We start from the raw sequence: 11,187 nt of genomic DNA, 5'->3' as shown, positions 1-11,187 counted from the left end.
ACATATACCATAACTCCACCTCAGTGCTCTCCTAGCCTCCAATTGCTCTCAGCACCAGGAATTTCCTGAGCCTGTTATGGTTTTTGTCTGTTTATCCACCTCCTATTGGATCTCTCTTCCAAGTCTGGTCTCCCCAGGAACCCCTGTGGACTTTCTACTTCTGCAGTGTCCTCTGGCAAGGAGTTACACAGGGCTGCTCTCTCTTTCCTGAAGAGCCATCATCTTTTTCTCTTAAATGTGCCGGATGGCCAGCACTGACATTGTGCCGAAGCTTGATAAAGGAATAGGTAAAAACATGAGAAAAGTTGTGTTGATTGCAGAAAATACCCCTCATCAGAAGCTGGTGTCTCAGACCATGCTGCTTACTGTGGTATATGACCTTTTTCGCTCAACCCCTTGACCAGGGCAACTGAAAATCCATCAGATGCAATGCATAGAAAAAATCCTTAAAACACAAACATGTGGCCAGATAAGAGAGACATTATCTCAGTGTGTTCCTGGCATGGTACTGCAATCTTCAGAGGGGGGTTCCAAAGGACCGTACTTGAGCGCTGGAAATGGTATAGCCACAAGAACACAGACCATCAAACAGCTGCTTAATCCTACCAAGGCTGTGCTTTAGGAGCAGTGCTTCTCACACCATCCTAATCATCCACCCTTGCCTCCCCTGCCTCTCCTGTGCCAGAAGAAAATATTTTGTGTTCCTAGGTGGCAGACCGTTCAGAAAACAGATCTGCCCTAGAAATAACTGGCCGAGAGGAACAACAAAAGCACAGTTATTTTTCAGCTGGTTTGGTTCTTGGGCAGGTTTCACGGACAGGCAGCTGTGCTGGCACAATAGAAAGGGCAGCTTTGGAGTGGGTGTGGGCAGAGAGAGGGAGCAGGACAGTCCAAAGTAGTGAGGACAGGGAATAAGCACCTGTCAGACCATGCCAGAAGAAGAGCAAAAAAGTGTCACAACTCTCCTGATATCCAGCTGCACTGGATGGTCGCACCAGCATGATGCCTGCAGACTTTCTCCGGTAATTTCATGTTGCATGAGTGTTTGCTAACCAAGAACCAACAAAGAACACTGTTTTCTTCAAGAGAAAAGTTGACTGTTTTAATACCTCCCAGGGTCCAAAGTCATCTTAATAAGGTGAGACAGCTCTATTGTTTTTCTGGGGGAGGATGTGGTTAATTGTGTTATGCAGTAACAACAGACCAGCTCAGTATTATTATATCTGAATGGAAATAAGCTCCGCTCTGTGTGGTTTTCAAGGCTTACAGAACAGTGTTTGGGTTCTGATACTTCACCCCGGGGACTTTCTTTCCCACCAATAGCAACAGAATTTGCAGGAAGCACAAAAACCTCTTTCACTCTCAAGAGAGAAAGTCAACAGCCTGCCCAAGTCTAAATATTTGCTGAGTAAGCATGATAAAAGCATCTCACTGTAAATACATAACTTCATTTGACACCTATTGCTACAGGCAGTGGCAAAATGCCATGAAATACTGGAGCAACGCAGGCCAAACAAGTTACACAAAATCCAGCAGGTTTCACATGGGTTTTTGTTTGTTGCTACAGAGGGGAAAAGGAAGCAAAAGACTAAAGAAACTTCAGGGTTCAGACACCAGAATATTATCCTGATCCCAGGGTTTCAGTGGAGCTCAGATTTCACATCTTGAGCGCTGGAGATAAAATCCATGTAGTCTGAATTAGCCATGGCCCAGCAGCTGCAAATGTGCACAGCTCCCTGCTGACATTTGTAGGCAAACAGGCAGACGGGAGACCAAAGCACACTGAGAGCTCAGAGCACCCCAAGATCTCCAGGAGCGCTTATATGACAGTGTCACTCGCTTTTGTTCAACCACCACTGTGTTCTGAAACTTGCAAGAATAAAACACTCCGGGTAGTCTTAGCTAACAGCTAGCGGGGACAAAACCCGTTAGCCTGCCAGCACAACATGTCTGTACAACCAGTGCTGCAGCTTGGTGAGGCCAGATCAAGCAAGAGGAGAGAGACTTCGTGTGGGAGCACCTCTGGTCTACAGAAAGGGCTCTTTTTAGGGCCTGCCTGCTGTTGGCTCCATTCCTTGGCCTTGAGGGAGTGCATGAGGAAGCACTAAGGATGGCAGGCCCAGAATCAGACCTTGGCCTTGAGGGAGTGCATGAGGAAGCACTAAGGATGGCAGGCCCAGAATCAGACCTGAGACACTGCATGAGCAGCCTACAGCACAGAAGTGACACGGCCATGGCACGGGACCCAAGCTGGCTTGAGCTGACAGCAACGAGAGGTGCAGCTGGAGCCCACACCCTTGGGAGGCTGTCCATGCAGGTGCTGCACCAGAGCAAGGGTGGCTTCAGCTTGGACGCCCACCTGAGCCCTCAGAAATGCTGCCCAAAGCTGGAGCACACTGGGGCTGGGCAGAGAGGGGAGAAGGTAGGAGCAACCTACCTGTCTGCCCTGGCTTGGGGCAGCTGCCTGGGCTGCTGTTGAGATATTGGTCAGATTTTCAGCAACTCCTTTTGCCGCTGTTGAAGACAAAACGCCTGGCTCGGCCGGCTGCTGGCCTGACCCTGCAGAGCATTTCTTGTGCTCTTCTCCAGCACTTGTTGTTCCTCTTTTTTCCCAGCAGCCCTCGTAAGTAAACTGGGACCTTTGGCTGTGAGACAGCTCTTGGCCCGAGGAAGTGGCCAGCTGGAGCTATTGCAGTCAACACATCTCCCTCCAGCCCTTACAAGTCCCTAGCCAGAGGAACACGCAGACTTGCAGCGTCTGTAACCAAAGGCTTTTGGTTACAATGAGGCTTTCTTCATCGCATGTCAAAAGCCTCATTTTCCTCCCCAAGGCATTTAGGATCACCTGCAGGTGGGTACATCCTGCACTCCGTTATGAAATACAGGTGCAGGTTTTCAGTGTAGGTCAAAAATGACTGCTTCCACAGCTGAATCCCTACACAGCCTGTAAAGTCTGTGTAGCAGAGGGACCTGGACAGGCTGGATGGATGGGCCCAGGCCAACTGTATGAGGTTCAACAAGGACAAGTGCCGGGTCCTGCACTTCGGCCACAACAACCCCATGCAGCGCTACAGGCTTGGGGAAGAGTGGCTGGAAAGCTGCCTGGCGGAAAAGGACCTGGGGGTGTTGGTCGACAGCCGGCTGAACATGAGCCGGCAGTGTGCCCAGGCGGCCAAGAAGGCCAATGGCATCCTGGCCTGTATCAGAAATAGTGTGGCCAGTAGGAGTAGGGAAGTGATCGTGCCCCTGTACTCGGCCCTGGTGAGGCCGCACCTCGAATACTGTGTTCAGTTTTGGGCCCCTCACTACAAGAAGGACGTTGAGGTGCTGGAGCGTGTCCAGAGAAGGGCAACGAGGCTGGTGAGGGGTCTGGAGAACAAGTCTTATGAGGAGCGGCTGAGGGAACTGGGACTGTTCAGCCTGGAGAAAAGGAGGCTGAGGGGAGACCTCATCGCTCTCTACAACTACCTGAAAGGAAGTTGTAGCGAGGTGGGTGTTGGTCTTTTCTCCGAAGTAACAAGCGATAGGACGAGAGGAAATGGCCTCAAGTTGTGGCAGGGGAGGTTTAGATTGGATGTAAGGAAAAATTTCTTTACTGAAAGAGTGGTGAAACATTGGAACAGGCTGCCCAGGGAAGTGGTGGAGTCCCCATCCCTGGAGGTATTTAAAAGACGTGTAGATGAGGCGCTTAGGGACATGGTTTAGTGGGCCTGGTGGTGTTGGGTTGACGGTTGGACTCGATGATCTTAGAGGTCTTTTCCAACCTCAATGATTCTATGATTCTATGATTCTAAGTCTCTGCTCCCCTCCCCCTCAAAAGTGCTCTGTACTCGCTGCTTGAAAAGACTTTGCTGACAACAAACCAGGAGCTTTTAGGGGAACTAAAAATCTGCTCTGCATCTAAGGCAAGGGAGGTTCCACAACACCGGGTCTTGTGAGAGGAACATGGTGATCCAGGAGGTGGCCTCACTCAGGAAATCAAAAGATCATCAGGCTGATTGGACTTATCTTCAAAGAGAAAAGCCAAGAGCAGTGAAATATGCCCATAGTGAGTACATTTGTGGTTAGAGAGAGGTGCATACAAAGACAAAACAGCACTTTGCTGCTTCACAGCAGTAGCAGTCCCACAAGTAGCTCAAAATGCTACACGTGATCTTGATCAGTAATTATGGGTAGGGTGCTGCTGGCTTTATTCCTCCTCACCTCCTCCCTTCTTGTCCCCCAGGCCAGGCCACAAAGACTTTATAATGCTGCCAGGTCTAGGTCAAACTGGCTAAACACTTTTAAAGCATTACAAGGATTTTTTTTCCAATCAGCCTCTTACTTAGTTGAGATGGTATTTAGCTGCCAAAGAAGAAGTCATACAGTTATTTTTAAAAATGGCATGTTTTCTTTTGCAAAATGTGCACTTTGATTTACCTCTCACTGCGATATGGCCACGACCTCTCTTTTTATTTCCTGTGAAAGACCATCTCATACTATCCACCAGGACCCTACCCTGTAAATTGAAATAGCCACTACCCTGCATTATTCACATCCTTGAGAGAAATGTATGTAGTGACTGCCTTCTCAAGGGCTCTAGCCCAATTCCAGCTAGGATGTGTTGTAACTCACAAGTGCAGCTATATGAGTAAGGTGGCTGTTTTTTGTGAGAAGCAGCGGTGTGCCACCGAGTACGAGGTGAGCAAGAGGCAGCCTCTTTTGGTGGGTTTCACAGAAGAGAGAGAGATGGACTGAAGAAGAGAAACAAGTGCATGGCCTGACTCCCAGATTCCTGAAGGCCTACCAAACCCACTGAGCCCCTCTCTCCCGTAACTCCCAGCCTCCCCCAGGATACCAGTGACTGCTCATAGCCTCCCCACAGCTGGAGCAGGAAATTTCAGCTTTGGCAGCACTGTACGTTTGAGGACCACACGCAGCACGCCTGGGGCTGCTCTTAGACCCTTCACTCATTAGATAACCTTCATGTATCCAAATGCGTGTACTACTGTAACACTTTACGAACTGCCCTCTGAGTGCTCACTACAAAATCCAACTTCTACTGAGAGCTCCTTGAATTGATGATAGCATTACGAACCACTCTGCCCCAGCCATCCTGTGCTAATTGCTTTAATCACTTCCTGCAAAGTCTCATCTTCACCATTAGTTCAGGAACTCAGAATCTATGTTTTGCCTGAGCCATGGCAGGATCTTTTGATTGGCTTCATTTTTAATTCTATTATTATTATCATCATCATCATCATTATTAAGACAGGCATTAATCCAAGTAAAATATTTTGCTCCACAGCGATTTTGGCAAAGGTTCTAGATAGGCTTTGAAATCACCCAATCACTTCCATTTTGCAAACTCTCTTCAACTTACAAATCATATGGCTGTAGATTAAAAAAAAAAAAAAAAGAAAAAAAAAGGCTATATACCAGCAGTGAGAAGAGGGTTTGCTACGTCCCTTGAGACCTGGGCACATCCTCCAAGGCAAGGACTGGGGACTGGTCATTTCAGGTGGCAGAGACACTGCCTGTGAAATTAGAGGTCCAAATCTTCAGAGCCAGGGAGAACTGGCCAGTGGTTCCTGCTCCCAGGAACATTGTGATGTTCAGTTTTGGATGGTCTTCATGATGCACCCAACAGCTCCTCTCTGATGGTAGCCCTGAGGCAATTCTTCTTCAAGGACTCTAGGACCACTGAATCTTGCTTACTGACCATCTGCAGACCAGGGTCCTACAAACACTTCAGCATCCCTGACTCCAAGATTTTCTCACCATGTGACCATTGGATCCATTTGTTCTGAGCTCAGTGGGCTAGATAGATAGTTAAATTAGGCACAAGTTCTCCATAGTTCACTATGTCAAGTGACTCAGCTGCCTGGGGAGCACACAGTTGGTAATGGTCCTCCAGCCATCACGCACGGCTGATCTGCTGGAATGCAGATCCCAGAAGTGGTCTCCATTCATAGTCTTTTTCTTGGAATAGTCAATGGGAAGTGTTGCTCAACATAAAACAGCCAGATCTAATTGACATATGCTGGAGGCTGATAAAAAACCACAGCTCTACGGAGGACAACTCCTCCCCATTTCCCAATTAATTCTGAGGCACTGAATTAACAGATATACAGACTCGAAGGCCAAAAATCTCATTTTCCATTAAATTCCCTGCTAGTTCCTACAAAGGATGGGGAAAGCACTAAAAATAATACTTACAGCATAATTCAGAACAGCGGTCGTCAGAATATCTTCTTTTTTTGACTCCCTCTTGGTGGTGGGGTTTTTTTTTTAGTGTTGTGGCTTGGCATTATTAGCAACAGAACTTCGTTATGTAAACAGAGTGGCTTTTTTCAAAAGGGGGGAGCTTCCGTCCCGCACGGCTCTCAAGCATCACTAGGTGGAGGCATTGCACAGCGCAACGCCGGTGCGGCTCACCGCTGCGGGGTTTCAGGACATCTGCTATGGCAGATGTTAGTAGTCCCTCACCAGCCCTCAACCTGGCACCCCTGATCTTTTCCCAGCCTCAGTTGTTTGCTCTCTTGGACGTGACCCTTTCCTCAGTAATAAGCTAGTTCACCTCCTAAATTAGGTACCCAACTAACTATATGGCCCAACCCTCCAAAAATGTCAAACCCGCCAAAGTTAGCAGCTTTTAAAAAAGTGACAGCAGACAGTGCTGGCACATCCTTGGCTCATTTAAATACATACGTGTATCAAGCCATTCAGATCTAGGCTGAGGAGACGTATTTTTATGAAAAACTTGGCTTTTCTTGCAGAAGTCGGCATGTGTTCTATTCTCTTCAGTCTCTGAGGAGAATCAAGTCCCGTTTACTCTAAAAATACAGTAATCGGAGCCAGATATCAAGCAGAACCAGATGTCACGACCCAGAAGAGAGCGTTCACAGATGGTAGGGGGACATACGGCACACAAGTTCTTTCCCACTGTGAGTGTCGCTGTCAAGACAGCTTTTTCACTATTTGTTCCTGTAGGCAATATGTAGGGGAGTTAACTGCCAACTTTTTTTCTGTTTTAAAGGGACAGATGAATCTTATTTCTTGTAACTCCCAAATATCCTGCTTATTCACCATTTCAGAAGTGGGAGAATTTATAACCTCCTTTACCTGTCTGTAACTTCTTTACTCCTACAAAGATGCATTTGTTCTGCCACTTCTCCTATGCTCCATTTGAAACGACGTGGTTGTGGCACGCCTTACCCAGAACAGACCTAGTTGATACAGTCTGAGTGTGCTTCCCTAGGAGTGAGCGGTAGGATAAGAGTAGAGAGCTCGAAGTTCTTTCCAAATCCAACTGCTTGTCAAAGTCACCCAATTCTGTGGCACAGAAGAAATACTTAGGTACGCATATTTGAAAAATAGAAAACAAACAAACATACAGCATGGGTATTAGAAACAATGGGCTCACAGAGAGAAAAAATACCTTCTTAAGGACTTGGAAGTGACCCTTCCCATCTTTCAGGGAATTTGTATATATTCACAGTATATAAACTGAGCAAGAAAGTGCAAAAGATCAAAATCAGCATTAAAGATTGGAGGAGAGATGAGGCAGCACGGGGGTGTGTTACCATGGACAACGCAGGAAAAGGAAGCACTCCCCTCATACATACTGCTGGTGAGATAAGGGAAAGAGAGAACATGGATTTTAATAATTGCCAACAGAAATAAAGCCCATCAGGGAAACTGCTTAATGAAGAAAAAAAAAAAAAATCTAATGAGACAGTGTTCAAAATTCCCCTTCTACTACAGCCACTGCTGTGCTCAAAAAAAAATTTAGGGCAAGATCAAATGAGTGGCTGGGGGCAAAAACGAACCAGAAAAAGACTTTAGACATCTAAGTCACCTGATCTGGAGCATCAATTCAAACCTAACCTTCCTGGAGCAGAAAATTCACCTTAATGACTTGGTGAGCTTTCTACCTTTCTTCAGGGTGAACACCATCATTGCCAAGCAGAGCTCGAGCTCCAGCTGTAATGCCGGTGTGACCCGGGTGCTCTCTCGGAGGAAGAAGTCACACATGAGCTGTACTTTTTAACTGTGCCACCTGATGCCCGGCGGACATCAGACTCCTTTTTCCAATCCATTCCAACATGGGAAGCAATCTTAGCGTGGGCTCCTCACACAAGTGGTTTGTACTACTTTCTAGCTCACTTTTAGTGACTAATGTTCAGTTTGTCTCAACAAATGCATCAAGTCCTGGTTAATATTATCCCGTCGTAATAGAGAACAAGCATACACGTCAAGTGGTGTACTTTGCCTTTACTCTCAGTAATAATGAGTGTAGGGATGAGAGGAGGAAACTCTATTGCTCCTGTGTTCATGCCTTGTAGCATCTACGACTAAAGCAGAGACTTGGGAATACTCTGGAGTAAAGCTGCTAGCCACTGATTTTACTTACATGTATTTTGAAGTTCTACAGTGTAATACATCCTTAAGTATTTCTAGGAAAAAAAAGGTCTCTCCTTAGCCCAGACTTTTATAAACATTAACTGTATTCTGCCTGCTTCATCTTCAAGCTAACTGCAGCTATGGAAGGAGGTACAGTAGTTAAACCACCATAGCCTCTGAACAAAAGGCAGAATGGACTTCCCCCTCTAGCAGAAGCTCAAGGCAGCAAGATAAAGGGGAAATGTGAAATCACCTTTGTGCTTTTCTACCTGCTAGGATGCAATACAGAGGTAAATTAAAAGGAAAAAAAGAAAAAGCCAGTCAGGGCTGTCCTGCCTGGGGCCATCGCATAGACTCCATCAGGTTGCAACGATTCGTTTTGGGTTTGGGATCAGAGCACATGATCTTCCCCATTACATAAGCCTCTATCCATGAATTAATACAGTCATAGATATGTACATTAAAACATGAAACAGGCTATATCTCGGCACTAGCTGACATAAAGGCAAGAAAGTAGGATATGGGAGGAAAATTATGAAAGGAGGAAAGTCTCCCAGAAAAAACTAGCCTCACAGTATGGATGGAAAGATGCAGTGGAATTAGAAAATCTGAGAAAAGTTAATCACAAGGCAGGAAAGGGAAGGGGCAGTCTGGAGTGCCAAATAAATTGACAGGAACGAGCCAAGAGAAGAAGTATCACATAGTTATGGTTGAAAAGTAAAAAATGGTGCAGAGAATGCTTTCAATGTATCTTATACCACATAACATTCAGACTGTTTTCTCTGTCAGCATAGATATACAATAAACTGAAATATATCTACCACATTGCGGTGAACCAATACTTTTTCACGGATTACATTGCATTTGCCTTTTCCTTCTGAAGCTACCGAATTTCCAGAAGCAGGCCTCTGGCCAAATAATCGTTGCGTTTTTTTTTTAAATAAAGAGCAATCAGCACGTCAGTCTCTATGGGAATTCTTCTATTGTACCACAAAAAACAGTGTGTTTTCCTATGTACTACAAAACCCAGTGTGTCTTCCTATGTGACTTGCAAAAAAAAGTTTCCAAGGGGAGAAAACAGAGACAAAATTCAGCTTCAAAATAAAGTCCCGTGATAAAAGGATAAGCTACTTCGTGTCATGCTACATTCAAGTAGTTAGCTAACAGTTAACCATGATAACTGAAACCTTTCATTTTCACATGAAAACTGAAACACTCATTTTCACACAAGAAAACTAAAATGCCTAAATCATCATACTAAATGTGGTTGTTTAAAAGAAAGTATCAGGTAGAGAAATGCTGACTCACAATCATCTGTCATCTGTCATCACTTAAGGAGTCTCATTCAGTGGGAAAATGCTTATTTTGAATATCGTGGCAAACCTCTGAAAAGAACTATGAAAAAAGTGGCCAGAAATCGTAACGGCACATTCACAGAAGAAACAAAAAATACCAGCACAACTCCATGCGAATCAATGTACTTATCTGTAGCACTGCATATCCTAGAGTCATTGGTATTTTTTTTACTTCAAAGCATATGAAATGAGGAAGTTGAAAAAAAATCTACCAGTTTCAACATCTTTTCTTTATTATTTCTCTCATTCTACATGGAAGTAAGAGGGTTCTGTTTTTAAACACAAGTGAAAAAAATCTTTGAAGGAAAGTGTAGTTTTCAACACTTTTCTGAGCAAGTTTAAGTCTAAACACAATGTAAAAATTTGACAATAATGATTACCTAAACTCTCTATGTTCCTAAATTTAATTTTTAAAGGTTCCAGCCTAAACATTATGCATTTCCAAAGAAGATTGATTCAACATCTTCTAGAACAATGAGTACTTCATCTGATGAATCTATCCTGTTCCCAGTTTTCATGGCGACATCTCAGAAGAAGTCTCTAGTCAATGGAGGCTGTGGAAAAATCACACAGCTGTGAACCCCACAGCCAAGAGAATGAGGCACTGCTCATAAGGAGCATTGCTAGACCTTCTCAAAGAAAAAGGTACCATGAAATGCTACTGCAAATCTTTCACTTTAAACATATATTCCACTCCTGGACCTTGCTTTCTCTCCCGTCAGTACAGCCCAACAAAGACTATATTCTACAGCATACATGCTTCTGAGAACCAGCTGAAAGGAATTCAGTGACAGATGCTATCCTGGCAATAAAGGTAATGTAAGAACCTACTTAACTTCAGAAAAGAACAAAAAAAGGAAGCAGAATTCACATTTGCATTCAGATGATGCTCTTCAAGGCTGGAAAGTGAAAACTCTTGCCACTTCAGACCACCTTGAAAAGGAAGCAGCATGTCATTTTCTCATGGTGATGCACACAGAACAATGGATTGGGGTCCAGAAATACCAAGCTACTCCCAAGCAGGTTGATATAGCCACATGCCTCTAATTTTTTCTTTCACAAGTAGACAGGATGTTATTTCTTGCCATTAGCACCTGGTCATGTTTCAGAACTGGCCATTTTCCACTCTCTCCAGGATACCCAACCCAAGCACAGTCCTTTGACAGATTCTCAGTGAATTTCTGTGCTTGTAGTTAGCACAGTTGAGACATGGAATGAGAACATCTGGTTTCCAGAGTAGCAGCACAGTCTACAAAGCTTCCAGTTTGCGAGAAATCTGAAATATTTTCAGTTTCCTGACCATTTCAAGAGATTAAGTTTAGAAACACCCCATAGACCAGATATCACAGAATTATTCAACAAATGTCTAAAAAGCCACGGATTCCATTCCATTTGCTGAACACATTTGGCACCAACTGTTCAGCTGAAACACATTTAGTGTTGTGAG

Source organism: Aptenodytes patagonicus, chromosome 1, assembly GCF_965638725.1.
Source record: "Aptenodytes patagonicus chromosome 1, bAptPat1.pri.cur, whole genome shotgun sequence".
Classification (NCBI taxonomy): Eukaryota; Metazoa; Chordata; class Aves; order Sphenisciformes; family Spheniscidae; genus Aptenodytes; species Aptenodytes patagonicus.
Note: the sequence above shows the minus strand (reverse complement) of the source record.